This window comes from Anomalospiza imberbis, chromosome 13 (genome assembly GCF_031753505.1).
Source record: "Anomalospiza imberbis isolate Cuckoo-Finch-1a 21T00152 chromosome 13, ASM3175350v1, whole genome shotgun sequence".
Lineage (NCBI taxonomy): Eukaryota > Metazoa > Chordata > Aves > Passeriformes > Viduidae > Anomalospiza > Anomalospiza imberbis.
The window spans coordinates 6559599-6573677 of record NC_089693.1 but is presented as its reverse complement, the minus strand read 5'-3'; the positions used below and the strand labels follow the sequence as shown (position 1 = coordinate 6573677).

The 14079-nt window shown below is 41.0% G+C and overlaps 1 protein-coding gene across 10 annotated transcripts in view; it reads right to left on the bottom strand.

Annotated features, from left to right (window-relative positions):
• Positions 1–14079, bottom strand: part of AKAP13 (A-kinase anchoring protein 13) — a 210074-nt gene that overhangs the window by 189403 nt on the left and 6592 nt on the right. For all 10 annotated transcript variants that reach the window (XM_068203706.1, XM_068203698.1, XM_068203700.1 and 7 more), the window contains exon 2: positions 217–273. The gene's annotated coding sequence lies outside the window, so the exon portion shown is untranslated. The remainder of the gene's footprint in view (positions 1–216; positions 274–14079) is intronic.

Below are 14079 nucleotides of genomic sequence, written 5' to 3'. Positions count from 1 at the left end.
CATGATGTCCACTTCATCTAATTAATAAATGAGGTCCTTATGTCATACTAGAGGCACTACCCCACTTTTGTTTACAACATCTTTCTAGCCTTTAACCACAGCACACGACGCACAGCTGGCTGGCAGCTCAACATTTCAACCCAACACGCAAAAGAAGTTAAGATAGGGGAAGTGATTCTAAAAAAATCCACAGGAAAATAATCTTGCTTCACTTACCTAAGCAAAGTTGTCATTAGAGAGTTTTCCAGTAATAAAATCCAAGAAAAAAAAAGCCTGAAAAAAACATAGAATAAGGCAAAGTTTTAGTACATAGGATATTACTCTCACTCATATTTTTTTTTTCTTAGGAATTGGAAAAGTCAGTGATTTAAAGAAAAAGTAACTTCACTCCATTAGTTGCCTTTCTGATAGTTATTTGTAACAAAAAGCTCCTCCTCAGACAGGGAATGTATCAGAAACAATAGGGCAGATTTTTCACTGCTGCTGCCAGCATTATACCAGTGCAATTCCCAAATGTCAATCACGTAGGGCTGCAATAAAACTAGTGTTATCCAGCAGACGAGTCAGGCCTAAGGCAATTAGCTAAACGGCCCCATTTAGATTTTCAGTCATCTCTCCCTCCCACTGAGCTGGATTATCAGAAAGTTTGGACCAAGTTGTGGGGTGGGAATCAAGGAGTCACACATGTTCACACACAGGGTAAGGCTGAAGGTGCCCAGAAACAAAAATGCTGCTTATAAAAGAAATACCCTAACCACCTCAAAGCTAATTGAAAAGACTGAGGCAGAATAACACATACCAATATTAAGAAAGCTAGGAAATACAAGACCTCATTATAGGCAAAAAAAAAAAAAAAAAAAAAATCCAAAGCAAAGTAAAAGTTACTGGCAAAAATGGCATGTGGCCATGACAGATTTCACCAAAATCACGGCTACCAAAAATCCCAAAAGCTTGTTGAGACTCATGAATGCAGACTGGAATTTAAAAAAAAAAAAAAAAAAAAAAAAAAAAAAAGAAACCACACACCCAAACTAACTGAATATGGATGACTGCAAGCCTCCAAATCAAAGGAGGAGTTGACCACTGTTTAGGAGGAAGAAATCATTGCTTGTTCCAAGATTAAAAACTTATAATTCTGGCCCCAGCTGAAGCACTATCATTCACTAATCTGCTGCAATTTAGTCGGGCTGATCCCCCGCTCAGACAGACGGGGCATTATCAAAAGTTCCTCCATTCATTTTGCTTCCTGTTAGGCAGTGAAAGCCCCTTTTATACCCTCCTCCAGAGGCTGCTGAAGCCAGGGAAGACTTTCCGATAGAGAAGATAAGGTTGTTGGATTTATTCATGAGAGGAGGAAGGGAAGTTGTACAGGCTGATTACAGCTGCTCCAAAGCTGAAAACTAGAGGTTTGGAGAAGGGAGGTACAAGATGATGGATTTCTTATTAAATAAGCATTACATCACTACCATTACTGTTAGAAGTAGCATTAACTCTCCTGATACTCAAGTACAGAACTGAGATTTCACTCTGAAATTGGCAACATCAAATATGCACATGTGGTGAAATAATTAAAAAATACACAAACAAGGCAGAATGTGGTATTTTTCTGGAGACTGAGTAAATAATTTTTTAAAAATAGAATACCTAAGACCAAAGGATAAGCTAGCCAGAGTTAGAGGGAAGACACTAGAAATGGTCTCCAGATTGAGACTGTTCACATGTCATTTTCAGGGTCAGATCTTGTTCTTATTGTCGACATGAGCACTCTCAGACTTCAGTGGGGTAGGACGGTGATTTCCACATTACTTAACATGTGTCAGCAATTTTGAACAGTTGCTTTGCAGATTCTTAGAGTAAACCAAGCAAAACCTCACCAGTGAGAGCCCAGTACAGTACTTGGCGGATGAAAAGCTGCCTGGAAACTCTATCAAGTCTCTGAAAAACATTCCCCCATTAACGTTCAAACAATCTGGTACAGTTAGAATAGTTTTTAAATGCAACAAGATGGAAATGCAAACAAAAACACATTTCTCAAGTTTAAAGAGGTCGAGCCAAAGCAGCAAAGCTCTAGCACAAGTTAGGGGTAACAATGATGGTTGTAGGGGTAAACCCTGCCTCTTCCTTCCCCTCTCCCAGACTATTCTTCTCCAAAAGAAGGAGCAAAATAAACAAGAATCAAAATATCCACAGCAGAAAATCACAAGCAGCTTTAAAACAAAGAAAATAACTCAGCTATACCTCGTCATTACTCCATCCAGTCCAAATACACATCAAGTCTTGAACTGTTTTCCCCTCTGACAATGCTAAATGAGATAGAAACAAGCAAAAATTATATATATATTTAATATACTATTATGTGAGTGGGAAAACTTAAAGGCACCAGTTTGAATTAGACAAGGATGGAGTGTAAATCTCTGTTGGGCAGAAAGAGAGAATAACCAAATCTAGAACAGCATGAAGACCCAACAGAGATGGTTCACAAGTCACCACAGGGAGGGTGAAGTATCAACAGTACTTATGTAAATGGGGACAGGCTGACAAATTAATTCTTGCCTAGCAGAATACTCATACGCAACCAAACAGCATCAAGCTACAACAAAATCCAGAGCTTATTTTGATCCACCTCCTCCTTTAGGTTATTTTATATATACTAGACAAAACTTGAGCACAAACTGTACAGATCAGTTTGCCCAATGGTCACATTATTTCTTCTCAGTGATCAAAGAATCAGAGAATGAGGAGACAGCAGCCTCTTTTTTATTCTCACCCCAGCCTGCATCTCTGCAGACACATCCACTTCAGGCAAAGCTCAGCTGGCACCCCCTCTCCCCACTTTGTGCTGCAGTGGGATCTCGCCTGTTGGAACCACCAACTTCAATCAAAAACTACAGCAAACTCTGCAAACGCTCAGATTTAATGGGTATTTCAGAAAAAGCTGCCAAGTCTCAGATTCCCCCCATAATAAATAAGATAATATTGCTCCCCTATCTTCACAGACACTTTGCAACACAAATCTGAAGGGACAACAAACTGTTATAAATCTCAAACACACAAAAGCAATTTTACATGTTTATTTGCAGTTTCACACTATGAATAAGGACAAATTTATCAAAGCACAAAGGGTGTTTCCTACAGTGGGAATGTCATGACGGTATGACAAGACAGCCTGCTTGTTCTGCATGTTTGGTAAGATTGTTGGGTCTTTCTCGTCACAAAAGAACTTTTGTTACACCAATATTTAATTAAAACCAAGCAAAAGTCCACCCAAAATTTCCCACTTGTTTTAAGGTCCAAGGAACCCACAGTGGCAAGTTAGAGCTGATACGGCGTCACAAGGAAATGAAGAGGCATAAAGGAGATTTTCCTTGGTGTTTTCAGCTTAACAAAGAGCCAACTGCAGCAATGTTACAGCTGATGCAAGGGAGCCAGACCAAGTCTGAACACTCTGACTCTCACTCAAGCTGACAGACTACAGGAATACCACAACCAGAAGCCCAGGTCCACTGGTACACTGCTGGACACAACTCATTTTGTTCAGTGGAAATATGACTCTACACATATGACAATTTCAGGAAAGCCAAAAAAAAACACAACAGGATTACTTGGCTCCTTCTGCAAAGTCAAAGTTGGTTGTTGTGATGATGCCAGAGTTTGGAGGTCAGTTTGGGTTTTTTTAATAACCCCAAAACCTAAAAGTTCCTACTTCTAAAGACCACCCTATGTTTCTCATGGGCCTGGGTATGGATGTCCAGATGCCCAGTTTCTAGCATCTGTACTGTCAGTAGTTACACTTGGACTAGCTGTGACTGAAGGCAATGGAAGATTTCAATAGTAGTTTCATTGTCACACAAGTCTGCAATTCCAGATTTCTGCACACATTGCAAAGGGCATGTGGCATTACCAGTGGCTGTTAAAGGTGGCTGCAGCAAAGTTCAGAGAGAAAAAAACAGCAAAGAAATCCAAAATTTGGGGAGAAACCCTGCACATGCAAATCAGGCTTTGCAAACTCATGACACATTGCAAGAGGAAGGATTTTCCATCTCAACTCCAAGCACACACTGCAGTGACAGGAAGGTTAGAGGACTGCCAGAGCATGCACAGGAGGAGGTTTGTCTGCAAACAGAATAAACAGCCTTGACTAAATTCTTGTAACCAATTAAGCAACAATTCTCCACTGAGAAAACAGCATCTCCTAGCTCCCTGCCTAATCCTCAACTCCTGCTTCTTGAGCTGGCTTTAGATTTTTAAGTCTTCCATTTTTCTTCAGAAGCAGAAGACAAATGGATGCCAGTTCTGCAGACAGCCTGGTTGCAAGGCTTTCATTTGCCTTTTAAAGACCATCGGTACTCAGAAGTGACTTAACACTAATGAGCTTTCACCAGCAAGTCTGCAAACATTAATACATGTGAGCAGGCACGCTAAATCCACTCAAATTACCTATCTGCAAGGCTCTCCTCCAGCCTGGACTGGACTTCAAGCCAAGGAATAATGAAACCTGGAAGGTAACTATGGATTTTCTCTCATCTGCATCCCTTTGTTAAGCTCCTCAGTGATGCTAAGCAGATGCATTTTGAATGTGCTGGTTCATCTCATGTAAAGAGGTGAGAAAAGGAAAAAGAGTCAGAATAGTACTTATCTGGAAAAAAAAAGCAAATATTTTAAACTAAGTACTGCTACTGTTTGTAGAATGGCCTGTAAGAAAGATATAGCTGAAATTCCTTTAAATACATGTGCTCAGTTTTTAAACTGCAAACAAGTCAATCTGACAAACCAGCTCAGTTAGGATTGCTCCAACAAAGCCAAGGGTCTCGTCCCCCACCCTTTTCCTAAGTAAGCCAGCACAAGTTTCTGGCATAGGCACTGGTGTGTGAGATTTTAACATTCCCCTTTCCATAAACAATCATACATCAAGCTCTAAAAATTTGCTTCACAGAAACATTTGCACTAGTAAAACTCAATTATTCTAATATTTGTATGACACATACAGGAGGGGTACATAAAAAGGTTATGGTGAGCTCATTTAAGAATTTAAACAAGAACTTGATAAAAAGGTTTTGAATTATTCACTCAGCTCAACTATTAAATCAGGCTTCCAAAGGAGTCTTTAAACAACAGCCCAGAAGATGCTGTATTTATAACAAAGAGGCAGCACTGAAGCCATCACACTGTCTCACAGCACAAACCATTCATAATTACAGTGTAAATGCACACAGGCACCATATCGTGCCTTGGTCACAATCCTGCCAGATTAACTGGACACTTTAAACATTTATACAAATATTCCTGTCCAGAGAGGCAGCACCACTTCTGTCAAAATATCTTAAGTGCTCCCTTTTAGGCTAAGAAAGAGCAATTTCTTCAAGAAATCTGAAGCTGAAACACTCAGAAACAGTACTAAGCAAGACAGAGACAATCTTTTACAAGTATTTATTTACTTTTATACCAGTCCATTTGGGCTGCCACCAAGTATTTTGTTATGCCCCCCAAAGCTTCACAGCCAAAATCAAGCGAAGACATCACCATGCATCTCAGTTACAAACTTCCATGCTAGATTTACACACAGCACAGCAATTTTCTCAATACTTGCTGCTCACACACACCCAAAACCTTTTTTCCAAACCTCAGGGCCCACTTGAAATAATGGCCATCTCTAGAGGGAGGAAAAACAGAGGGCTTGGAAGAGATAACATGAGTGCTGCTTCACTTCTCTGGTACACACATCCTCTCACCACCTGCTTCCTTTCTCCCCATCCCTTTTTCTTCTGCCTCACAGGCTGCTCTTGGAAGTTCAGCTCCATGAACATGAGCCAAGACTTCCTCTCAAAATAACTACTCCAAGACCATTTCAGCAATGAGCATCACCCTCAGAAACATTCCCATCTGCATATCATCATCTCTCCTTCATCAGTCTGCTCCCAAATGAATGCATGGGCTGGTGATACAAGGTCATGAAGTTGTGGAAAAAAAAAAGCAGGATACCCTCCCACTGCATCCAGCCACGCTCCCAGAGCAAGGGCAGATGAGTCAGGCTCCCAATATAGCTGGTTTCAGGCATTTCTGGAAGCATTATTTTAGTGACAGTATTTAATTTCCTTCAGCCTTCTCACTGAGACAGCTCAAGTTAAGTATTAATGAAGTGCTTGAACACTCTCACTGTCTGGAGGAGACATGGGGTGTCACCTAACCAGCTGCTCAAGATTCACACTCAGCTGCTCTGGTCACCATCACAGCCAAGAAAAGGATTTTTGCATCAAATGAGCTAAGGAAAGATTTGGGTGTGAGAAGCATGAGGCAAAACAACCACAGTAACAAATACCACTGAGCCCTGAGCAGAACCAGCAGCACATCAATCTAAGACAACCATAATCCATTAAAAACAAATAAAAACCTAAGAGTATCTTGCCATTTCTGAAGAAGTGGGGGTTTGGATGGTTTTGTTTTGTTGTTACAAAGCCAAGCCATTGTAGCAGTGCCATCACCAACACATCTCCTGAAACTCTTTTACGTTTTTCAATCCTCTAAATTCAAATCTGCTGATGTACTTTCCTCAAACCTACATCCCATCTCCTCATCCACATGTTCTTACAAATCTATCTATTTGAGGCACTGGTTTTCCTGGCCATAGGTAAGGCTCAACACCTGCACTACTGCAAATGTAATTATGGCAAAATACCATGGCTATTTGCAGACTTCCTGTTCATCAAATAATATTAGTGTACCTTTGCCTTGAGCAATTATTTACAGAGCTGGAAATCCTGAAGCAACACTGGAGATCACAGAAGCATTCTGCTGTCCACCCCTCCATTATGCAATGATGCTTTGTGTTAGCTTTTGGAAGTACTCAGAGGGGAAAATAAAATCATCAGAATAATTCTTTATAAATCTGTCCAGTGAAAAGGAGAGGAAAAAAACATAATTCAGTTAAAACTCTGCATTAGCTTACTCCAGTTGAGACTGGAAGGCATTTTACACTTCAGCTGGATTGGCAAATTCAACTTCAGGCTCCAATGCAAGCTTTAAGTCAAATTCCTCAGCAGAGTAAAACCCTTATTAGCCTGTCTTCACTGTAATTTTAATCTTACTTAATTCTGAGTATGTAATTTATGTTAAGAATAACCCACTTTTTTTTCAGAACGGGATATACTGCATGCAGAATTAGTCCCTGGCTAGCACAGTTAAGGTTTCCCTTAAAGAAATAATTTTTAATATATTGACACCAAAGGAAAAAAACACTGAAAGCTTAAAAAAAAAAAAAAAAAGATTTCATAAATGCATCACAGATGGCTGTATTAATTCACCTAATATATCCCTAAACCATCAAAACCCAGCCATGCTGCTTCACCTCAAACCAATGTTATATGCTAGAAAGATGTTTGATCTATTTAAAAACTGACACTTCTTTTTCACCACTTACACAAGGGGTGAGAGAGGGGAGAAAAACAGTTGGTATTCCTACATTTAAAAAGGAACAAGAGCATCCCTTTTCTTCTCCCATCCATTCTTCCCAATTAATGATTAAAAAATTTAATTTTTTTTTTTTTAATCACCATGAAAACACCTTGTAAGGACAACATCTCAATTTCATGTTCCACCAACAGGACACAATTGATAACAACTTCTCTAGCTGAAATGAAAACAACTTCAAAGCAGTGTCTGAAATTTACAAAGTAAGTTTTAGAGTCCAAACTGTCAATGAACCTGGTCCAGAACACCCACCCATACCGACACAAGCAGTATTTACATCCTGCATGAAGCCAACCTAAAGCTCAGAAGCCCCAGTTACTATCTCTCCCAATCACAAAACATTCATTACGTATTTCCTGCATTATTTTCATGGTTACTCAGGTTTTGGGGTTTTGTTTGCATTTTTTTTTTTTGTGGCCACAAAGTAAAAACCTAGTAAGATCTCCCACCCAAGCTCAGAGGAAACTCCAAGTGAATTACCAGGGTGGTTTCCCACCCTCCTTCTGCACTTGCTGCTGCAGTTTTGTGTTGTACCCTTGCCTCCTACTCCTCTTTAAGAAGTAAAAAAAATAGTTCAACCCCTATCACCCATCCCCATGCCTGCAAACCCACAAATCCTTTTTAGTGAAGCTTACACCCTGCCACAGCCTATATGTATAATCTGAATAGGAGAGATGGAATAGTTAAGCATTTGCCAAGTGAGTGATTTAAGAGTGAAATGCAAGAGATGCACACACCAGAGGAGCTGGACTGTGCCAAGAGCACGAGCTCAGGTCTGTCCCGTGTAGCAGGCTGGCATCAGAACACCAGAAATATGAACGACTTGCGTTGAAATACCCACTATGGGAGAAAAAATTCCTCACTCCCTTTACCCTCTGGATTTTCCTCCATTTTGTGCGGTGCAGAGTTAAGGAGAGGGTTCGCAGGACTTTGCAGCACGTTCTGCAGCACTGTGCTGGAAGCAGGAGCTGTGTGAGGGAAGGGAACCAGAGAGGCCCTGGACAGATGTTTCCATTCACCAACGCTGCCAAGGAGCAGGGGATGCCGAGTTCACTACCTTGGTGTTATTTACATTTCACAACATCCAGCAGTAACCATGCCACAAGCAGCTTAGGAAAGGAAAAAATCACACAGCCTAAGAGTTTTATCATCATCTTCATTAAAAGGGTGAAAATTAAACTTTTTTGATTCCAGTTCTGAAACTTTACCTGGTTTCATTTTGCCAGTGAAACAGAACACAAGTATCCCAAGCCTCATCCACTTTGAGACAATTACCAGCCATTGCCCTTTTGCACACATGATTGCTTCTGGGGTATCAGAAATGGTTAACTGTGCCACCCTTGAACCACCTGGAAATTTTCTTTCCATTTTCTAAAATAAACTTATTTTTGATCTAGCAGAGAGGAGAGTTTCTCCTTCAGCAACTGCGCCACAAACCAAATGCTCCAAAGACCAAACCTGAAAATATCCTTGGTGGAAGGGTGCATTTCAGAGGCATTCATCCAAACCTCAATCCTGAGACCCAACGTGTTTGATAATGAGCTGCCAGATCCAGTCTGGCAACTAGAACAGCTATTCCAAGTGCTGGCCCATCCACCCGAACACACAGGAGTGTTAGACATGGACCACATGCAGCAATGTGCTCTGCATGTCCCAAGGTGCTCCCTGCAGCAAATGATAGGGAGGGTGATGAGGGAAACAGTTTTCACACCATATTATCATACTCCAAGTCCTCTCTGAGCTGACAGCAGAGGGATGGAGAAAATAAAAAGGCCAGTATTGCCCATTTCTATAAATGTCAGTACTTTCTGGAGGTTTCAAAGGGGTTCTGTATCTCAGCAGAGACACTGTATCATGTTTCTCAGAGTTTCGTGCTGGTGAACACTGCCCAGACAGGGCAACTTTACTGGGAGTGAGTGCAAGGCTCCCTCCTGCCACTGCCACAACAGGACACCTTCCTTCCCAAAGTAAACCAGACACTAATGCTATTTATTGATCCTGTTGCAGAACCAGACAGGCTTCCCAACCACTATTCATCAACGTGCAACTAGGTTTTATCCATGGAAGGCAGAAGAGATTTGAAAGAAAAAGTTCGGAAGTTACGTCTTATTTTTTGAAGGAAATAAATATCTGAAGATTAGTTGGAAATTCAACACAGAACAGTAACACCTGCAAATAAAGGCTGATCACAGATTCCATGGAGAACACTTTATTGGAAAAGGCAGCCAGCTGATGTCTGTCCAAGGGACAGACCCCCTTGGGAACATCAGCTCTATCAGTCCACCGTATCCAGAAGAAAGGCAGGGAGTATAACTGTGACTTCTTCCTTACTTTGTAGAAAAAAAAGCACTACATCAGTTCCCAGAGACACACAGATGAACAACAGTCACCAGCACTACTTTTAAACATTAACACAGCAGACTCCACTGACTTGTCTTCCTATGTCTTTGGGGTTTCAGTGGGAACTACAGCTTTGTACTTACAAGCATTTTTCATGGAAGCACCTTTGCATTTAAAATGTCAACTGTAAACGTATCTGCTATTCAGATAAAGCACCCACAAGCACTTAATTTCATATGCAACAAGTTTTACAAAGCTCTCAAAGAGCCCAAAGACATTTGGAAGGATAGATGCAAGTTTAGAATGAGTCTTAGCATATCATCAACCAAAAAAAAAAAATCTATTCTTAGATATCTCCCTTTGGTGATTCCTATAATCTTCTTTTTTTTCCCCTCCTACTCCTTTGAGAAAGTAAGTTGTTTGGTTATTCGAAAAAAAAAAATGGAAGAACCTGTTTTGCAAGGCACACAAACAAAGCAGTATCTTCCAAAAAAAGAAAAGCTCATTCAAAAGCATGTAAATATTAGGGCTGGTAACACAAACAATAAAACCACAGGAAACACAAGAAATTAAGAATAGATCAGGACTCATTCAATTTCCTGGCTGCTGGATATATAAGCGCTTTCCTGGTTGGATGTATGAGACAAAATTTATTTTCTAAATAACAGACATCAGGGAGTTAACACAGATAATTTAAAGAGGCAAAGAGAAATGAGTGTGTGTTCTGATTCTGCCTCTGCTCCTTGGCAGGACAAGGACACTGACCAAGGCAGCAACACCCAGAACGTGGCACATCAAGCTCCAGGGTTCAGCATCCTGCACTAAGCAGTGAATTCAAGTTCGCTTAAGTCACAGGGAAGGCAAAAACCAGAATTACCCCTGTCTCAGCACAGGATGCTGCTGAGTGCCCAGTGAACACCCAACAGGCTCTTCAACAAGGGACAGCTCGAAGCTGAGCACAAAGCAGAGGTGACAATTAGTTCCCAACATGCAGGGTGGTCCCTGCCACTGCCACCCTGCAACTCTCCCTGGCTGGAAGGCACACTCACAGAGCTTGACCCTGCATTCCAGCTCGGGTGTATTCCCAAATTTCTCACTGCTGCTAGGCTTTCATCTAGCAGCATCCCAACAGTTCTTTCTCTCCTCTGCATCATGGGCATATTTTTTTCCCCCAACCAGCCAGAAGCAACAAGGTCTCAAGGAGACAGAGTTGTACATCCCCTGTGTGGGAATTTAAAACACTGCTCTGCTGAGCATCACAGCCACATTAACACAACCACACTACAACAGCTCCTGCTCCTCAGTCAACTTCCACCAAATGTTAAACCAAGTCTCAATCCCCCAAGTATCCAGTGGCTCAGACTCAGACTTATCTAAGAATCAAAAAAAAAAAACCCTGCAAGGAAACAATTTATTTCCTTCACTGCAAACACTGACTGATGTACTTATTCAAAGAAAAACTTCAACAAGACTTAGAGTACATGTCCTCCAAAATGGCCTAGGTTTCTCTTGGCACTGAGATATCACAAGCCCAAGGCATAAATATACACAGGTATTCATGCATATGGCATTATTCTTTCTTAATTAATATCAGTAGCACTGATCAGACCAGATTTTTAGTAAAAATTGGTAAAGATTTTACTAATTAGTTCCAGGGTGGGGAGAGAGGTGGGAAAATCAGGACTACTCTAAGCAGAGTATTAAAAAGCTTGATAAGTTTATACTCACTTGATACATTTTATCACAATGCCTAATCTTTTTATACAATGCAATTGTACAGTAACTGTTTGACTGCCATTTATCTGCCATCTCATATAATGAACTGATATCACTGAGGGGATGGGACCTGCAAATAATCCAGGAAAGAAAGGGTAAAAAGCAAATTCATGTTTTGTAACTTCAGGAAGATGTATACATTCCAAGCACTTTCCTTGCCACAGGTCCTCCATCTTCCTCAAGTATTTTTGAATTTTCATTTCAAAACTTGCTCTCCACATACTCAAGTGTTTGCCTGCCGTAAGGTGTTGCTGGGATAGGATCTCCTATTAGTCTCAAAGAACCCTATGACTTCTGAACTTTGAGATTATAAAGCAAGAAAGTTACTGAACATGCAAGTCGATTGGCTAAGAAAAAGTAGCACAAAGTCCTGCCAAAATCCTAGCTAATCTGATAAAGGAAAAACCAGGGAGGTCTAAGCACTAAATGCTGCAGTTTAAGTAGAGCCAATTCCAGCTGCAGAAGGAAGCACATCACATTCAGCAGAGCACCTCTCCTTCTGAAATGCCACCTGAAAATACAACATTTTACCACTTTAGTGCCCATAGGTAAATTGCAAAATTCCCAGAACACAGAAAAAAAAAATGTGTGAGACTGGCAGGTAAATTTCATACCAATAACAAACACAACTTGAAACTTACCCATAACAAACACAACTTAAAACTGACTGGAAGGAGGGAGAAAGAAATTTACAAGACCTAGGAAGCCAGTTAGCACTTAAGTACTTCTTTAATTCTCCCATTTTCAATGCACTTCACAAAAAATTAATCCCCTTAACATCCATGCAAACATATTTATTATCCACAGAGTGACTTCTAAGCTCTTCATGCAACGGTCTACTTCTTTTTCTAGCTTCATACACTGCCCAAGAAAACAAGGATCAAAGCCCTGTTTTCACTGTGGGACAGCTCTCTAGAAACCTGCTCCCATCACCCCACTCCCATCAGCATCTTACAGAGGGACAAGAAAGGCACCCACTCAAGAAAATACTTTTATAATGCTTTTATAGTTAAAAGATTTTTATGCTAGTTAAGTGCTCAGATCTCAGCCTCCATGCTACACACAAACTCTTCTTCAGGCTACATAACCAAAAGACTCTTCCAAAATTAATTAGTAGCTCTAGCCAGGGTAGAAAAGCAGCTCCAAATTTTGGAGACTCCCAAGCCCCCACTGCACAAATGGATTCACAGTCCTGTTGCCCACCTCAGCAGATGCCACCAGCACTCAAATGCAGCTACACTGTGGGTACCAACATAACCCCCAGCATCCTCCCACAATGGGTCTGAGGACAAATGTGTATTTTCCTGTTGGCATCTGCACCACAATAGAGAAAAACCTGCAGTTAACAAACATGTGCAGCAACCTTTCGCCTTGAATCACACAAAAGCTTAAAGAGACACCTGGACCTTGTGAAATGAATGTTTATTACACAAGGCCTTCTTTTATGACAGTACATATAAAAAGGGTTTAGTCTTTATTTCTATACCCAGCTGAGACAACCTACTTTCTCTGCAGCTGCTAGGAGAAGAGAAACTATAAACATTTACATTTAATGTAACAAAAGGTTTGCTCACCACCTCTTGTGTTCCACTGTGCTCTTCGACGATGATCACTCATCATAAAAATGGGTGGAGTGGCTGCAAAACACTCAGTGATGGAAAAACTGACTCCCATGCTCAAGAGAGGCTCCTGCACAGGCTGAAAACCCCACTGAAATGGAGTGTTGTCATTATTCCCAGGATGGGAAATCTTTGGGCTACGGATGAAAATGCATCTGCTACACAGCACATGAAGCAGCCTGTTTTACTTTATTTCAGAATCATCCTCTGCACCAACTCAAAGACCTTCAGATCACGCTACAGAAACTGTTTTAATCTATGCCACACATAAACCCAATCAGCTCCAGTTTGGTTTTAAACAATTAAAAACCAGCACTCCCAAGTACAAAGCGCAGACTTGAAGATGTCCAGCGCCGTCAGCACTGCAGCCTTGCTGCTGCAGTGAAAGCTTTATGGTAACAGGGAACAAAACAACAGAATTCATCACATAACACCAGAGGTGCATCACGTAAACCTCACTCCTCAGCTGACTCACTAAGTGATATTAACTCAAAAAAAAAAAAAAGCAAGTCCCAGTTTTGCTGCCATCTTACTTGTGGGTTCAGCAATTAGGAGGCATGCTGTGCACAAGCTCATGAACCAAAAGAAATTAGTCTGTATAAGAGGCAAATATGGCCATCCTGTCCTCCCCTTCCCCCCAGAAGAAATCACTTCCCCCCTTCCTTTAACACCTGCTTCCTCCATCCAAGCATTCATTGTCCCACTGCTATTATGGGACCAAAGGCTTAAGCATCCCAGAGGAAACTCAGGAGGGAAAACAGCATGTGTAAAGTGACCAAGATCCATTCCCTTCAGCAATCTCACTCCCACCATCCCTTATTTTCCCTCTTTTCCTATTGACAGCAAGTTTCAAGATTTGGCAGGGTGTTGACAGCCACAC